At 33.5% G+C, this 15349-nt stretch overlaps 1 non-coding gene and 1 pseudogene across 1 annotated transcript; one reads left to right on the top strand and one right to left on the bottom strand.

Moving 5' to 3' along the window:
• Positions 1-1392: 1392 nt before the first annotated feature.
• Positions 1393-15091, top strand: LOC142627557 (limonoid 7-O-acetyltransferse-like; annotated as a pseudogene).
• On the bottom strand, positions 7822-7930 carry LOC142630131 (small nucleolar RNA R71). Its single transcript, XR_012843243.1, has one exon. It is a non-coding gene; the product is annotated as a small nucleolar RNA R71 (small nucleolar RNA).
• Positions 15092-15349: the final 258 nt, after the last annotated feature.

Genomic DNA, 15349 nt, shown 5'->3' with positions numbered 1-15349 from the left:
TTCCATACAAACCTAAATCTGATTCGGTACTCTTTATGGACGGTTCAATTCCAAAAACTGCAAACCAAATTGGTTTAACAAGTTAATAAACAGTTATGAGAGAGAAATGTTGTGCTTGCCTAGAACTCCCTCAACTCATACATTGAAGCCTTTCCTATCAACTTGTCTTTTTGGGTGAATACGGATAACCAAAACCAAAAACACATCCAAAAAACTACTACATTAGCTTACCTAGTTCCTTCCCAGTATAGGTTTTAACTATAGTTTATCTCTATCTCTAGGGAGCATTGTTTATTTTCTAAACATTTTTTTATTATTTTTGAGACTTGGTGATTATTATAGAGAAAAGTGGGTGTTTTGAAAAGTGAGAGGAATAATAAATAATAAAAAAAATAATGAAAAATAATATTTAAATGAATTAGTGTTTAGAGTATAAAATGTGATGTGTGAACTTTGAATCTTGACTTTTGTTTTTTTTATATAAACTTTGAATCCAGACTCCTGGGGAAAACTTTCTCAAAAAAAAAAAAAATAGTCCTACGCAAAAAATTTACTTATTTCTTCGGTCTCTCACAAGGAGAGTAGGCCGCGGTAGAACTACCATGAGGCCTATTCCATTTGTGAGAGCCCAAAGCAGGAGTATGTAAGTTTTTCCCTGAGTGATTGATTTTGTGTATGCTGTGCTGGTGGTAGGGATTTTTTGAGGCAAAATGGGCTGTCTTTAATACAAGAAGGTAAGATCCTAGGGGCAGCTTTGATGGTTACGAACACTCCCTGTTGTTTGAGTTGCTCCAATCCTGATTTCATAACATGTTCATGCCACGAAGGGTTCTTACCATGGCAGACAAATGATATTCTGAAAACCCAATATTAGTTAAACTTGGTCTATCGCCGCATTATCCAGACCGGGGGTGGAGCTGCATTATCCAGAAACACAGTTCAAATAAAAACCCTGTAGCTGCGTTTTCATAAAACGCAGCTCAAAAAAGCGGCTACAAAACGCGTTTTTTGTAGTGAAGGGCTATTTGTGTTAGTTCATTGATGTTATTTTGTCTTTTGAACAAAATTCCTATAATTTACTCAATATCTAATCACACGTCACAGATAGAGTGTACATGTTAAAGCTGTTCAGGGCTTTTGGCCAATTGGATAATCACTGACCTAGATGTGAACCAAACCAAGTACATTCGCAGGTTTATTTTTTACAAGATAATTTCATTACATTTGAAATGAAGCGGTCAATAATTTGCCCATGCACGTCTTATCAAACCAACTTGGTCAAGCACATTTGCAGAAGCTTTATATATATGTAGATAGATGCCACCATTTGCATAAGCACCATTCATAAAAGCACTTGTTCAAAGCAGTTTGAACTTACTTTGGCAAGAGAAAATGAAGGTTGAAGTGGAAGTATCTCCAATGAGAATATCAAACCAACTTCACCGACTCCCACCCATCTTCGCTATTATCAGCTTTCCTTTCTCGACCAAATATTCCCTCCGGTATATGCTTCATTTATCTTCTTCTACTCAAAGAATGATACTTACTCCAAAATCAGCACTGATATTACCAAATCATTCTCTAGAGTCCTCAAGAAATCATTGTCAGACCTCTTAAAACGTTACTATCCTTTAGCTGGCCGCGTTAAAGACAATATTAATGTGGACTGCAATGATGAAGGGTTGTTGTTTTCAAGTGCGAGCTTTCAGATATTGTTACAAATCCAAATCCGGCAGAGTTCAAGAAATTTCTTCCATGCGATATTAATGGCACGCACAATTTAACCTTTGCTGTTCAAGTCAACTACTTCACTTGCGGTGGTATTGCCATTGGTGCATGCATTTCCCACAAGATTGCTGATGGAACATCCTTTATCATGTTTATGAAAACTTGGGCAGCCACAGCGCGAGGCGAGACTAATATTTATCCACAATTTCAAACATCAACTCTCTTCCCACCTGCAAGCAGGGACGGAGCTAGGACTTGGAGTTAGGGGGGCGACTTTGCTGCTAGCTGTGTGCAGTGGCTCCGACTCTTGAGACTATTTTTTTACTACTAAGGATTTTTGTTAAAAAATTTTTAAATGGCCAAGTAGTTTGTTCTGGGTAAAATATATTGATTGGACTTAATTTTTTTAGTTTTATTATATTGGTAATTTTTATTGTTGAGCTAATTTTTTTGAGTTTTTATATTTTGTTTTAGATTTAATCTATTAATTTTTTATGTCCTTTAAAAGGTGAAAAATGCTAAAACTACAAAATTTTTACAAATTGCTAATGTGATAAGTGGTTATTGATATATAAAAAGTTATGCAAGTGTACAAACTAATAAGAATTTGCTACCTTAATAGTTTGTATAAACATTGTAAAAACGTTTTTGGCTATAAGATTACTCTCAAAAGAATTAATGGCATTATTAAGGGGGGCAAAGTGTAATTTTATTGAACAAAATTGTTAAACTTAGTACCTATTAATATAATAATATTTTTATAAAAAAAATTAGGGGGGCCATTGCCCCCCCAAGTCTAATAACAGCTCCGCCCATGCCTGCAAGTACCTTATCTGGGTTTCAACCAAAAACTAGTATGATACAAGAGAAGCTCGTATTAAGGTTTGTGTTTTGCTCTGCTACAATGGAGGCTCTTAAAGAAAAATATGCAGAAAGCTCAAACATAGAATGCCCATTACACCCCAGCCGTGTTGAGGCCCTATCAACCTTTTTATGAAGCCGATATGTTCAGTGGTGACTCTAGGAAATTTTTTCAGGGTATTCTTCAACAAGCATAAATTACACAATCTAATAAAAAGAAAATTTTATATATTGACAACAACAACAATAAAAAAACACGCAAATACATAAAATTTACAATTGTCTTCTACGAGTTTTTATATTTTGAAATCGTTGCATGATAGTCTTATTATCAATGCTACAAGCTACATTTTTTTCAATATACACAACCAAGCAATCATTCATCCATTGATCTCCCATTCGATTGTGCAGTTCATTCTTTATATATTTCATTGCTGAAAAACTTCTTTCTACTGTTGCAGTAGCAACTGGAAGGGTCAAAGCTAACTTCACAAGCAAATAGACTAATGGATATGTCTCATGCTTCCTTGTGCTCACTAACTTTTCAGCAAGTTTCCTAACTCCTTGAAGCTCTAAAAAGAAGTCATTGCTGCGCATATCAAAAATGTAATGCTGAAATTGAGAGTCAAGTGCCAAAATATATGTCCTAAGAAAATGAGAGGGATAGAACTTAGCTAGACGTATCAACTTTTCCTTATCGAAAGCTACAAATGAATTACTTGGATTCAAGCAAGCCATACAAAGTAGCAAATCAGTATTTGCCTCAGAAAAACGGTTGTTAAGCTCTTGAAGTTGCATATCTATGACTGTGTAGAATAGCTCAACACGATAATGATGTAAATTTGTATTTTGTTGAGTGTTGCGTCGCGGTCTCCCACTAGCTACAAATATTTCATCTATGTTCAAGATAGAAATATCATGTGTGGTACAAAATGAAGACACTTCAGTCAATAAAGATTTCCATTTATCATCTCTCATCACTTATAATCGTTGCTTAGACACTTTAACAAGATCCATAGCATTTACTATATCCTGATTTTTTTTTTTTTTTTTTTTTGCAATGCTATTAACAATTCATTTGTGATCCCTAAAATGTTTTTCATCAAGTGTAAAGTAAAGACAAATTCAAAAGATTGAATTGACCTCATAATAAAATGAGCTTCAACTTTTTGGTCGGAGAGGTCATCTTCTTCAATAATCTCAAGTACATCAACAACAGCAGAAAATATCAAAATCAAGTTGAGAATAGTCCCATAATATGATCCCAACGTGTATCACTGGGGAGTTTAAGATTTGTCTTTTGATTTAAACCTTGCCCACTTCTACGTACACCATTCTCTAAATTTTCTTTAATTTTGGCAAATTGTGCATCTCGAAGAGCATTTCGTCTCTTACAAGAGCCTCCAACAACAGTTACTAAATTACTAACTACATAAAAAAATTCAACAATGTTAATGTGATTTTTAGCAATGGCAACAAGTGTCAATTGAAGTTGATGAGCAAAACAATGAACATAAAATGCTGACTTATTCTCTTTCAAAATTAAAGTTTTGAGACCATTGATATCACCTTGCATAATACTAGCTCCGTTATAACCTTGCTCACGTAGGTATGATAAACTCAAATTATGTTCACAAAGTAAACATTTAATAACATATTTGAGTGACAAAGTGGTGGTACTTGCTACATGTACAACACCAAGGAACCACTCTACAATAATTTCTTTTTTGTTCACATAACGAAGAACGAGGGTCATTTGTTCTTTCACTGAGATATCACGTGATTTATTAACTAAAATTGAAAAGAACCCATTGTCAAGATCCTTGATGATGACTTTGGATGCTTCACGTGCAATTGCAGTCACAATGTCTTTTTGAATATCAAAGTGAATAAGCTTGTAATTTTTCGGAGCTTTTTGCAACACTTCATTGATAGATTCATTGTGATCCCCCAAAAATTGTAGAAGCTCAAGAAAATTTCCTTTATCACTTGAACATTGAGATTCATCGTGACCACGAAAAGCTAATCCCCGGCATAAAAGGAATCTTATGCAATCAACTATTGCATTTAATTGAACTCGATATTCAAATTTACCTTGATTTGATTGCTTAACCAAAATACTTTGAATGTGTTGCTCTTCCTTCAGTAGATCTTCACTCTTCTTAACAGCTTGGTTATGAGCACTATTAACTCCTCCAACATGGGAATCTAAATTCACAAGCTGATTCCAAAGTTTGAATCCTTTCGTTACAAAAGTCTCACATCTTCCTTGCTTACCAACATCTTGCCTAAATAGGTAGCAATAAAAACAAAATGCTGCATCCTTTTCTATACTATATTCCAACCATTTTCTATTTACATACCATTCGGCTCTAAATCGACGGGGTTTTCCATAAAAATGTGATACAGGGTAATCATGAACAGGTTGACAAGGGTCTTTTGTTAAATAATATCTTCTTATTTTATCATGATTATTAGGATGATAAGATGATATCTTTTGTCGTAGCCCAGGATCTGAAGGAAGATTTTCTAAATTAAAGTCAACACGAATTAGCTTAGAAGATAAAGATGAATCTTGCACAGGAGATGAATTTTAAGTACGCGGTTTTCTTATCAAATATTTGTCCATAATTCTAGCAAAACAATAAACAATAAACTATAAGTTCATTTGAAATATTAATAAAATTATTAATTATTGTTGTTTAGTTATTTCATTAATTTGTTTGTCTTTTATAAACTATAATTTGTTATATTATTGTTTCATTAATTATAAAATTATTAATTATCGTTTAGCTTAACATATTTTAATTTGTTTGTCTTTTTATAATGTATTGGTTAATTATATTTCTTTAATTATTGTTTTTTAGCTTAACAATAATCTATATTGCTTTAATTTATTTGTCATTAATTATATTGCTTTAATTTGTTATATTATTTACACTAAAAGAGCCACTGATGTGCACATTACACATCCCATGTGTAGCACAATAATTAAAGCACTAAAGCAGTGTAATGTGCAGCCCGACCCCCCCATGTGCACGCCTCATGCTTGATGCTCCATGCCAATCAGAAAAATTCACAATCACACATTACACTAAAAGACAATTAATATCTCACCAACACTGATGTGCATTGATAATAGCTTAATTTTGCATATTTATATCATTGTTAGAAAACATTATCATACTTATTTTGAGGTAATTCATGCATTTTATATTTGGTTTTGGAATAATGGTGAATAATCAATTTTGTGTTTAATTGAATCTTATTGCGTGAATTTATCTTTTGTAGGAGAATGAAATTAAATAAGTGGATTTATGCAAAGAAGAAAGCTAATGGACTTTACTTTTACAAGAGCCATGATGAATTTAAAGAAGACCAACCCAATTAAATTTAAGTCCAATTGGAGCAGGGAATCAAAGAAAATTTGTATCAAATCCAAATTCAATTCGGATTAGGATTTCAGCCTACACATCAGTTAGTATTTTTGGCATAACTTTCGGGTCAAATGTCCAATTGAGATGATTCAAGTTAGGCTGGAAAGTTAACTTAAAGGCTACAACTTTGTAGTTTACCAAAAGTCCGAATTCTGACGTTAAATGGGCCAAAATTGTCGTTTAATTGAAGCCTAAAAATCTGGAATTTTCCCCAAACGGGAATTCAACTTGTAATTGGATTCCTTGACCTATTTAAAGGCTCTTTAGGGAAAAATTCAAGGAGGCCAGTGCTAGGGCTGAGGGCTGAACATAGAGAGTGCGGCTACTTCTTTGGTTTTCTTCCATGACAGTTAGTTTTATTTTATTTGTCTAGTTTAATGTTTAATATTTTATTCTTGTGTTTTATTTTAATTATTATGAGTAGCTAAATTTATAATTAGGGTTGAGGATGAAACCTTGTTAAGGATTATCAGTAATATTTATGTGATTTGATTTTTTCCACAATAGTTGTTCTTTAATGATATAAATTGTTCTTGCTTCATATCAATTGACTAAGATGAGATTCTAGATATGAGTTCAATCATGTTTTTTTTTTCATGATTTAGGATTTGTCTTAATTAATTGAATGCTTGGTTTATTAATTCTTGATTATAAAATTGGATATCGCTTGTGATTTATCTGTTAATGGATACAATTTATGATTTGATTTTTAGAATTGGATATATCTTGTGATTTGTTTGGCTATAGATACAATTGATAATTTGATTTTATACTTAAGAAGTGAAGAAGAACATGCTTTTGATTTTTAAAATAAGGATTTTAATGAGAATATTTTCCATGATAGCAAGATTGATTTCTAGATTATCATGTAGTGAGTTGAGAAAAATTAATGATCATAAATATATGCTGATATGACTTACAAGGCGGATTCCAAAACCTTAATTCCTTTCCCTTGATTGTTTACATCTTTTTATTGTTTTATATCTTTTGCTTAGCTTAACTATTTGCTTAACTTTATTATTTGCTTAGTTTATTTACTTTCAAAACAACCAATTTTTATTAAACTAGATTAGGATTAATTTGGTTAAGATTTGATTAATTTTCCTACATTCATTCAAGTCCCTGTGGGTTCGACCTTGTTCTTGTCAAACTATACTTTGGTACAGTTCGTACACTTGTGAGTATTTTAAAATTTCACAACAAGTTTTTGGCGCCGTTGGTGGGGATTTGGTTAGGAAAATAAATTTGGTCTTAATTTAATTTTTTCTTCTACTAATTGTAGTTAATTTAAAAAAAAAAAAAAAAAATTCTTTGTGCATGGTGTATGAGAACTTGGATATGTGATAAAGAAAATCGTCTTGTTAGTTTTGATTATTCATCCACAATGGGAGAAACAGGAGATGATTCAAAAACTCTTAGGGAGAAATAGGAGATGATTCAAAAACTCTTAGGGAGTTGTTCTCACCCAGAACCACCAACCCTCCATCTTGCATAGTATTGCCTGCAACCACTGCTGCACATTTTGAGTTAAAGCCACAGATAATCCATCTTCTTCCTATTTTTCATGGATTGGATAGAAAAGATCCTTATATGCATGTGAAGGATTTTCTTGAGATTTGTGCTACTTGTAAGTTCCAGAATTTCACTGATGAGTCTGTTCGCTTGCGTTTATTCCCTTTTTCCTTGAAGTATAAGGCAAAAGCATGGCTTAACTCTTTGTCACCTGGATCTATCACTTCATGGGAATTATTGGTCACAAAATTCCTCTCTAAATTTTTTCCAATGGCCAAGACCAATGCTTTGAGGAGAGAAATTGTAGATTTTTATCAAGATGAACAAGAGAAATTTTATGAGAGTTGGGAGAGATTTAAGGACTTGATCTTAAAGTGTCCCCATCATGGTTTTGAAACATGGAGACTAGTACAATATTTTTATAATGGTTTGACTCAGACTAATCGTAACATGATTGAGTCCATGAATGGTGGTGGATTTTTAAGTCTTGTAGATGATGAGGCATACAAATCTCTTGAGAATTTTTCTGAAAGTTCACAACAATGTGATTTTTCCAACCGTAAAGAGAGATCTGCCCCTAGAATTAAGAAAGGAGGATTGTATGAAGTTAGTGAAGATTTAGACATAAAAGCTAGGTTGGACAATCTCACTCGTAAGGTTGAGGCTTTAGCTTTAGGTAGAGGGATGAATTCTGTCAATCAAGTTCAAAGTGAAACATGCTCTATTTGTGCAAGTCCTATGCATACAACACAAATGTGTCCCTCTGTAGTTGGGTACCCTGATTTTTATACTGAGCAAGCAAATTCATTGAATAATTATGGAAAACCATTTGCTAGTCCATTTTCAGAGACATACAATCCAAATTGGAGGAACCATCCTAATTTCTCATGGAGGCAAAATCAGCCTCCCACAAATGTAGGTGGAAAACAAGTGCATCAACAAAGTCAATTTCGTCCACCTACTCAAGCATATCCTCCAATTCCTCAATCACCTCCTCAGTTTGTAGCACCACCAAGACAACAATCATCATTGGAGGAGTCTCTCAAAACTTTCATGCAATCAACTAGTCAAGCCATTCAAGAGATGATAAGTTCCACCCATTTGAATACTCAAGCTATTTCAAAGTTGGAAAATCAAGTTGGCCGATTAGCAACCCAAGTTGGAGAGAGGGAAAAATGAAAGTTTCCTAGTCAACCTATACCTAACCTAAAAGGACAATATGCCATCAATGGTTCTTCTAGTTCTACTCATGGACAAGAACATGTTCAATCTATTACTACCCTTAGGTCTGGTAAGCAAGTTGATAATCAAGTGAAAATGCCAGAAGTGGAGGATGATGAAAATATTGTGTTAAAGGAAAAAGATACTCATAGTTCACATGATGATCATGGAGAAAAGAAGGACAACCCAACCTCCATTCCAATTCAGGATCTTAGTTCCCTCCTTGATAAGAGGTTTGTTCCTAAAGCTCCATTTCCTCAAAGGTTAATCAGTCCTCAGAAAAGTGCACAATTTGGAGACATTTTAGAGGTTTTTAAGCAAGTGCAAATAAACATTCCATTTCTTGATGCAATTCAGCAAGTTCCTGCTTATGCCAAGTTTCTAAAAGATCTTGTGACAATGAAGAGAAAGACAAATGTCCCTAAAAAGGCATTTTTGACCGAGCAAGTCAGTTCAATCATTCAGAATAAATATCCAGTGAAATGTAAGGACCCAGGATCTCCTACAATTTCATGCAAGATTGGGGATCGCCTCATTAAGCGAGCTTTGCTAGATTTGGGGTCAAGTGTGAACTTAATGCCATATTCAGTTTATTTACAGCTAGGTTTGGGGGAGTTAAAACCAACAATCATGACACTTCAATTAGCTGATAGGTCTGTGAAAATCCCTAGAGGTATTGTTGAGGATGTGTTGATTAAGGTGGATGCATTCTATTTTCCTGTTGATTTTGTTGTGTTAGACACTGAGCCTGCTCTAAATGCCAATACACAAATCCATGTCATTTTGGGTCGCCCTTTCTTGGCCACATCCAATGCTTTGATCAATTGTCGAAGTGGTGTGATGAAGATTTCTTTTGGAAATATGACTGTTGAGCTTAATATCTTTGACATAAGTAAGCAAGTACCAAATAATGAGAATATATGTGAGGTTAACATGATTGGGAACTTAGTCCATGATAATCTTATACAATCAAGCTGTGAGGATCCCCTAAAGGATTGCTTAACCCTTTTTGATTGCAATTCGGATATTGAAAAATCAATTGAGGAAGTCAATGCATTGTTGGATTTTGTTCCTCTCTTAAGTACTGATAACTGGCAACCAAAAGTGATCCCCCTTCCACTTTCTTCATCCCCACTCCTATCTATTGTAGAACCACCAAAGTTGGATAACTTTTGGGAACACCACTTGATAAGTATACCTCAACAACACAAGGAAGCTATAGGTTGGAAAATTGCTAATATTAAAAGTATTAGTTCTTCTATGGTTATGCAAAGAATTCACTTGGAAGACACTGCAAAAGCTTCCCAACATGTTTTTGATCCAGGTAAGTTACAATCTCATTGGACTAGTCCATTCATAATATGCATTATTTATCTCCATGGTGTTGTTGAGGTTTGGATGGTCCTGTTTATCAGGATTGATCTCTAGTTGTGTTAAATCTTTTTGCAAAAAAAAAAAAAAAAAAAAAAAAAATCTTTTTCTTGTTTATTTTCTGTTTGTAGATTAATATTTGTGTTTATTTTCTTGTTTAGTTTTATTTTCTTTTGTTCTAGATGATATTTGACAGAAATTAAAATTTACAACAATCAGCTTGATCAAGGTATGTCTCCTCCTTCTCCTTACCTTACTTGTTTCTACTTAGTTCTCATGTTGCATATTAATTTTTTTTTGCTCTCTTTTCATTCAAGACATATATTTGAGAGTATCATTTTTAACATTGAGGACAATGTTTGGTTTAGGTTTGGGGGGGGGGATGTACATAGATTTCTATCTTTTTGTTTTGTTTAGTTGTGTTAAAAAAAAAAAAAAAAAATCTTTTGCCTAGCTTGAGGTCTATGTTTTGAGTTTGTTATACTACTCATGTTTAAAGAATTTCATTGCTTTCATGCTCAATTCATTGCACATGCACGTAGCCACTCAGACACAACTTGTTGTTGAAAGATAAAAATGATTAGAAAATCTTGATGATAACAATGTGGAGACTGTAACCCTTGTGAGTTTTAAGCCAATCATTATTTTTTTGAGGGCTATTTATTGTTTCTAATCTTAAAGTTCATTTGGAAGTGCATAACATATTTCCCTTATTGTAGTCTCATTGTTCTTTCTTTTGGCCAAGAAAAAAAAATCTAATTTTATGCCACACTTGAATCTTTTGAAGTCATTGATGTTGAATGAACTATACTAGTCTTTGAGAGATGAGATTAGACTATTTTTGTGTACTTTGAGCCATATATGTGTTTTTCTTTTTCTTTCTTGATACATTATCGCTAGTCACCCCGTTGAGCCTTTTAATTAGCCTTTCTTTCTTAAAGCCCTTATCCATAGTGTTTCAAGATAGAATTTGATCAGTTTGTTTCAATATGGTGGTTTGTGTGAGAATTCAAAGAAAGAAAAAAAAAGTTCAAGAACAAGGAAAAAAGAAAAAAAGAGGAAAAGTGTCAAAAAGAAGAAAATAAAAAGGGTTCCCATCAAATTTTGAGAAGTGAAATGGAAGGAAGGAGTACTGCTTTGAAGAAGAAGAGGTGAAAAAAAAAAAATTGTTGAATGGAAATTCCAAAAAGAGTTGACATTCCAACAAATCTTGAAAACACTTATTATTATTTACCTTCACCCATTTTTATTTCAAATCCTTTGCTTTTTCCCTACATTACGTCCTAATAAAGTCCTTATTTGATCTTGAAGATTGTGTAGTTCAGATATTGATTTGACTAAGAAGAAAAGAGGTGCGGTATAAATATTTTTGGCATCCTTTCATGAGACTACTTGTTCTTTCTTGATTAAGCGTTTTTCATGTGATTTATATGTGAGGTATTTAATTTTGCTTACATTATTCCGCTCACATATGTTGTTGAGAGTGTTACACCCCATTTCAGAGTGATTTCATTTGTTGAGTGATAACACTGGAAAGATTTGAGTTGAAGCATACTTTCAAATAGAGATTCGAGTAAAATTTATTCTAAAACTAAGAGTATGTTTGGGTTGGCTACCACTTTTCACTCACATTGAGTTTTGATGGCATGAGAAATTTCTTTAGCATTTGTAGTGTTTTTGAACTTGAACTAATTCTCTTTGCAAAAGGCAATTGAAAAAAACAAATGTTTGATTTTCTTTGTTTTGTTTATTTTAGTATTCATTCTCAGAATTTTGTGGGTATATTCCCTGCAAACCCTCACGAGACTACAACTCGTCCACTAGTGTAAGCTAGGGGTTAAAGGCTTGTTGCATACGCTAAATGCAATCGAAATTTTCAGCGAAAGTGGATTAGTTAGGATTTTCTTTTTCATTGTTTTTTATTTCTTTGTTTTGTTTTACTCTTTATTTGTTTTGCTCGAGAACTAGCAAAATGTAGGTTTGGGGGTATTTGATGTGCATTGATAATAGCTTAATTTTGCATATTTATATCATTGTTAGAAAGCATTATCATACTTATTTTGAGGTAATTCATGCATTTTATATTTGGTTTTGGAATAATGGTGAATAATCAATTTTGTGTTTAATTGAATCTTATTGCGTGAATTTATCTTTTGTAGGAGAATAGAATTAAATAAGTGGATTTATGCAAAGAAGAAAGCTAATGGACTTTACTTTTACAAGGGCCATGATGAAGTTAAAGAAGACCAACCCAATTAAATTTAAGTCCAATTGGAGCAGGAAATCAAAGGAAATTTGCATCAAATCCAAGTTCAATTCGGATTAGGATTTCAGCCTACACATCATTTAGTATTTTTGGCATAACTTTCGGCTCAGATGTCCAATTGAGATGATTCAAGTTGGACTGGAAATTTAACTTAAAGGGCTACAACTTTGTAGTTTATCAAAAGTCCAAATTCTGACGTTAAATGGGCCAAAATTGTCAGTTAAGTGAAGCCTAAAAATCTGGAATTTTTCCCAAACGGGAATTCAACTTGTAATAGGATTCCTTGACCTATTTAAAGGCTCTTTAGGGCAAAATTCAAGGAGGCCAATGCTAGGGCTGAGAGCTGAACATAGAGAGTGCGGCTACTTCTCTGGTTTTCTTCCATGATAGTTAGTTTTATTTTATTTGTCTAGTTTAATGTTTAGTATTTTATTCTTGTGTTTTATTTTAATTATTATGAGTAGCTAAATTTATAATTAGGGTTGAGGATGAAACCTTGTTAAGGATTATCAGTAATATTTATGTGATTTGATTTTTCCCACAATAGTTGTTCTTTAATGATTTAAATTGTTCTTGCTTCATATCAATTGACTAAGGTGAGATTCTAGATATGAGTTCAATCATGTTTTTTTTTCATGATTTAGGATTTGTCTTAATTAATTGAATGCTTGGTTTATTAATTCTTGATTATAAAATTGGATATCGCTTGTGATTTATCTGTTAATGGATACAATTTATGATTTGATTTTTAGAATTGGATATATCTTGTGATTTGTTTGGCTATAGATACAATTGATGATTTGATTTTATACTTAAGAAGCGAAGAAGAACATGCTTTTGATTTTTAAAATAAGGATTTTAATGAGAATATTTTCCATGATAGCAAGATTGATTTCTAGATTATCATGTAGTGAGTTGAGAAAAATTAATGATCATAAATATATGCTGATATGACTTACAAGGCTGATTCCAAAACCTTAATTCCTTTCCCTTGATTGTTTACATCTTTTTATTGTTTTATATCTTTTGCTTAGTTTAACTATTTGCTTAACTTTATTATTTGCTTAGTTTATTTACTTTCAAAACAACCAATTTTTATTAAACTAGATTAGGATTAATTTGGTTAAGATTTGATTAATTTTCCTACATTCATTCAAGTCCCTGTGGGTTCGACCTCGTTCTTGTCAAACTATACTTCGGTACGGTTCGTACACTTGCGAGTATTTTAAAATTTCACAACAAACACCAACACACTACACACACCAACACCAACACCAACACCAACGGATAAGATAAACTGATAAAGCCAAATTCAAAAAGTTAAAAACAAACAAAATATTAATAAAGCTAAAGACTTAAAGTTTAGGCAATGAGCCAATCACAGACAAACTCACAGTTCAAGAATCAAAAGAGTAAAGAGAGAGAGTTAGTCTTATTAAAGAATAGAGAGAGAGAGAGAGAGAGAGAGAGAGAGAGAGAGAAGTTAGCTTAGTAAATTGAAATACCTTGAGGGAGGGAGCACCGGAGCAGCCGAGCAGGGAGGTTGAAGGTTGAGGCCGTTGAGACAGTGATGTGGTGACAAGCGACGATGATGCGGAGGGGCGAGCGAGCGACAACGACGATCTGGACTAGGCTGATCTCCGACGAGAGAGCTGTGACTGATCCGATCTCCAACGAGCGTGCTGTGACCGATTCGATCTCCGTCTGTTGGCTTGAGGATCAAGCGGCGTTGCTCTGAGGGATTGAGTTTAGGTTTGCTTTAGGCCTTTAGTGGTTTCTTTTTTTTATTTTTTATATTTTTTATAAAGTCTTTAGTGATTTCTGATTTAGACCTTTAGGACTGAGGCGTTGGCGCGTTGCTCTGTTTTTTTTTTTTTTTGTGGAGAATTCGTGGGTTTGCTAAATCTATAATTTGTTGGGCTTGCCATGGGCTTGGCTCTGTTACATATTTTATTTTATTTTTTTTCAAGTTTTAGTTCAAATTTTTTTTTTTGGCTTGAAAGTAGAACATATAAGTTTTTTTTTTAATTTGAGGGTGTTTCTAATTCTGTGATTGAGAGTGTTTCTAATACAGAGCAAATATAAAAAATTAAAAAAAAATTCAGGTTTTTTTTAAGGTCAGGGTGTTCCTAGGAACATCTTGAGTTGCACGTGGCGTCGCCACTGGATATGTTGCTGCTACACAAGAAAACTGTGGGCATAAGAAGCTCAACTTAATGCTTTTGCAGTGAATTTACGCACGAGAATGGATCCCCCGTTGTCTGGAAATTATTTTGGAAATATCTTCCGGGTTGCAACAGTCATTCTGTCAAGTGAAGAGAGGAATGGCCTTGTGGGCAAACTAAGAGCCGCAATAAGAAAGATAGATAATGAGTATGTGAAAAAATTACACGGCCACACTCTACACTTGGACTTTCTCAAAGACGCAAGTGAAAAAGTCCTGAAACAAGATGTAGTTCCATTCAATTTCACAAGCTTGTGCAGGTTTTCTATATATGAAATGGACTTTGGTTGGGGAAATCCCATGTGGATTGGTTGGGTTAGCTTGCCTTTCAAGAACGTTGTTGTAATTTTAGACACCAAAAGTGGGGATGGAATAGAGGCATGGGTTAACTTGAAAGAGGAAGATATGGCTAAATTTGAAAGTGACACAGAGCTCCTTGCATATGCTTCCACCACAACTTTAAATGCTTAACACGTTAATGTATAAGCATGCTGCATGCGTAGACTGAATGGCTAACACTGCATGCAAAATTGTTTAGCAGCTTCTTCGTTAGTTTCCATCGTGAACTAAATTAAAGGAAGTCTAAAGCTTCCATGTTTTGTTAAAAGTATTCCAATTATATCATCATGTAATGTTATTTGTAATATATTGGTGAAACTGCTAGGGTTTTAGTTTCTTCTTTGGGTTGGTATCCGTATGATTGTATGAGAATCAGTTTGCAGTGTGATT

Source organism: Castanea sativa, chromosome 3 (genome assembly GCF_040712315.1).
Source record: "Castanea sativa cultivar Marrone di Chiusa Pesio chromosome 3, ASM4071231v1".
In the NCBI taxonomy this organism is placed as follows: Eukaryota; Viridiplantae; Streptophyta; class Magnoliopsida; order Fagales; family Fagaceae; genus Castanea; species Castanea sativa.
The sequence above is the reverse complement of the archived record's forward strand: the minus strand, read 5'-3'. Positions and strand labels throughout refer to the sequence as shown.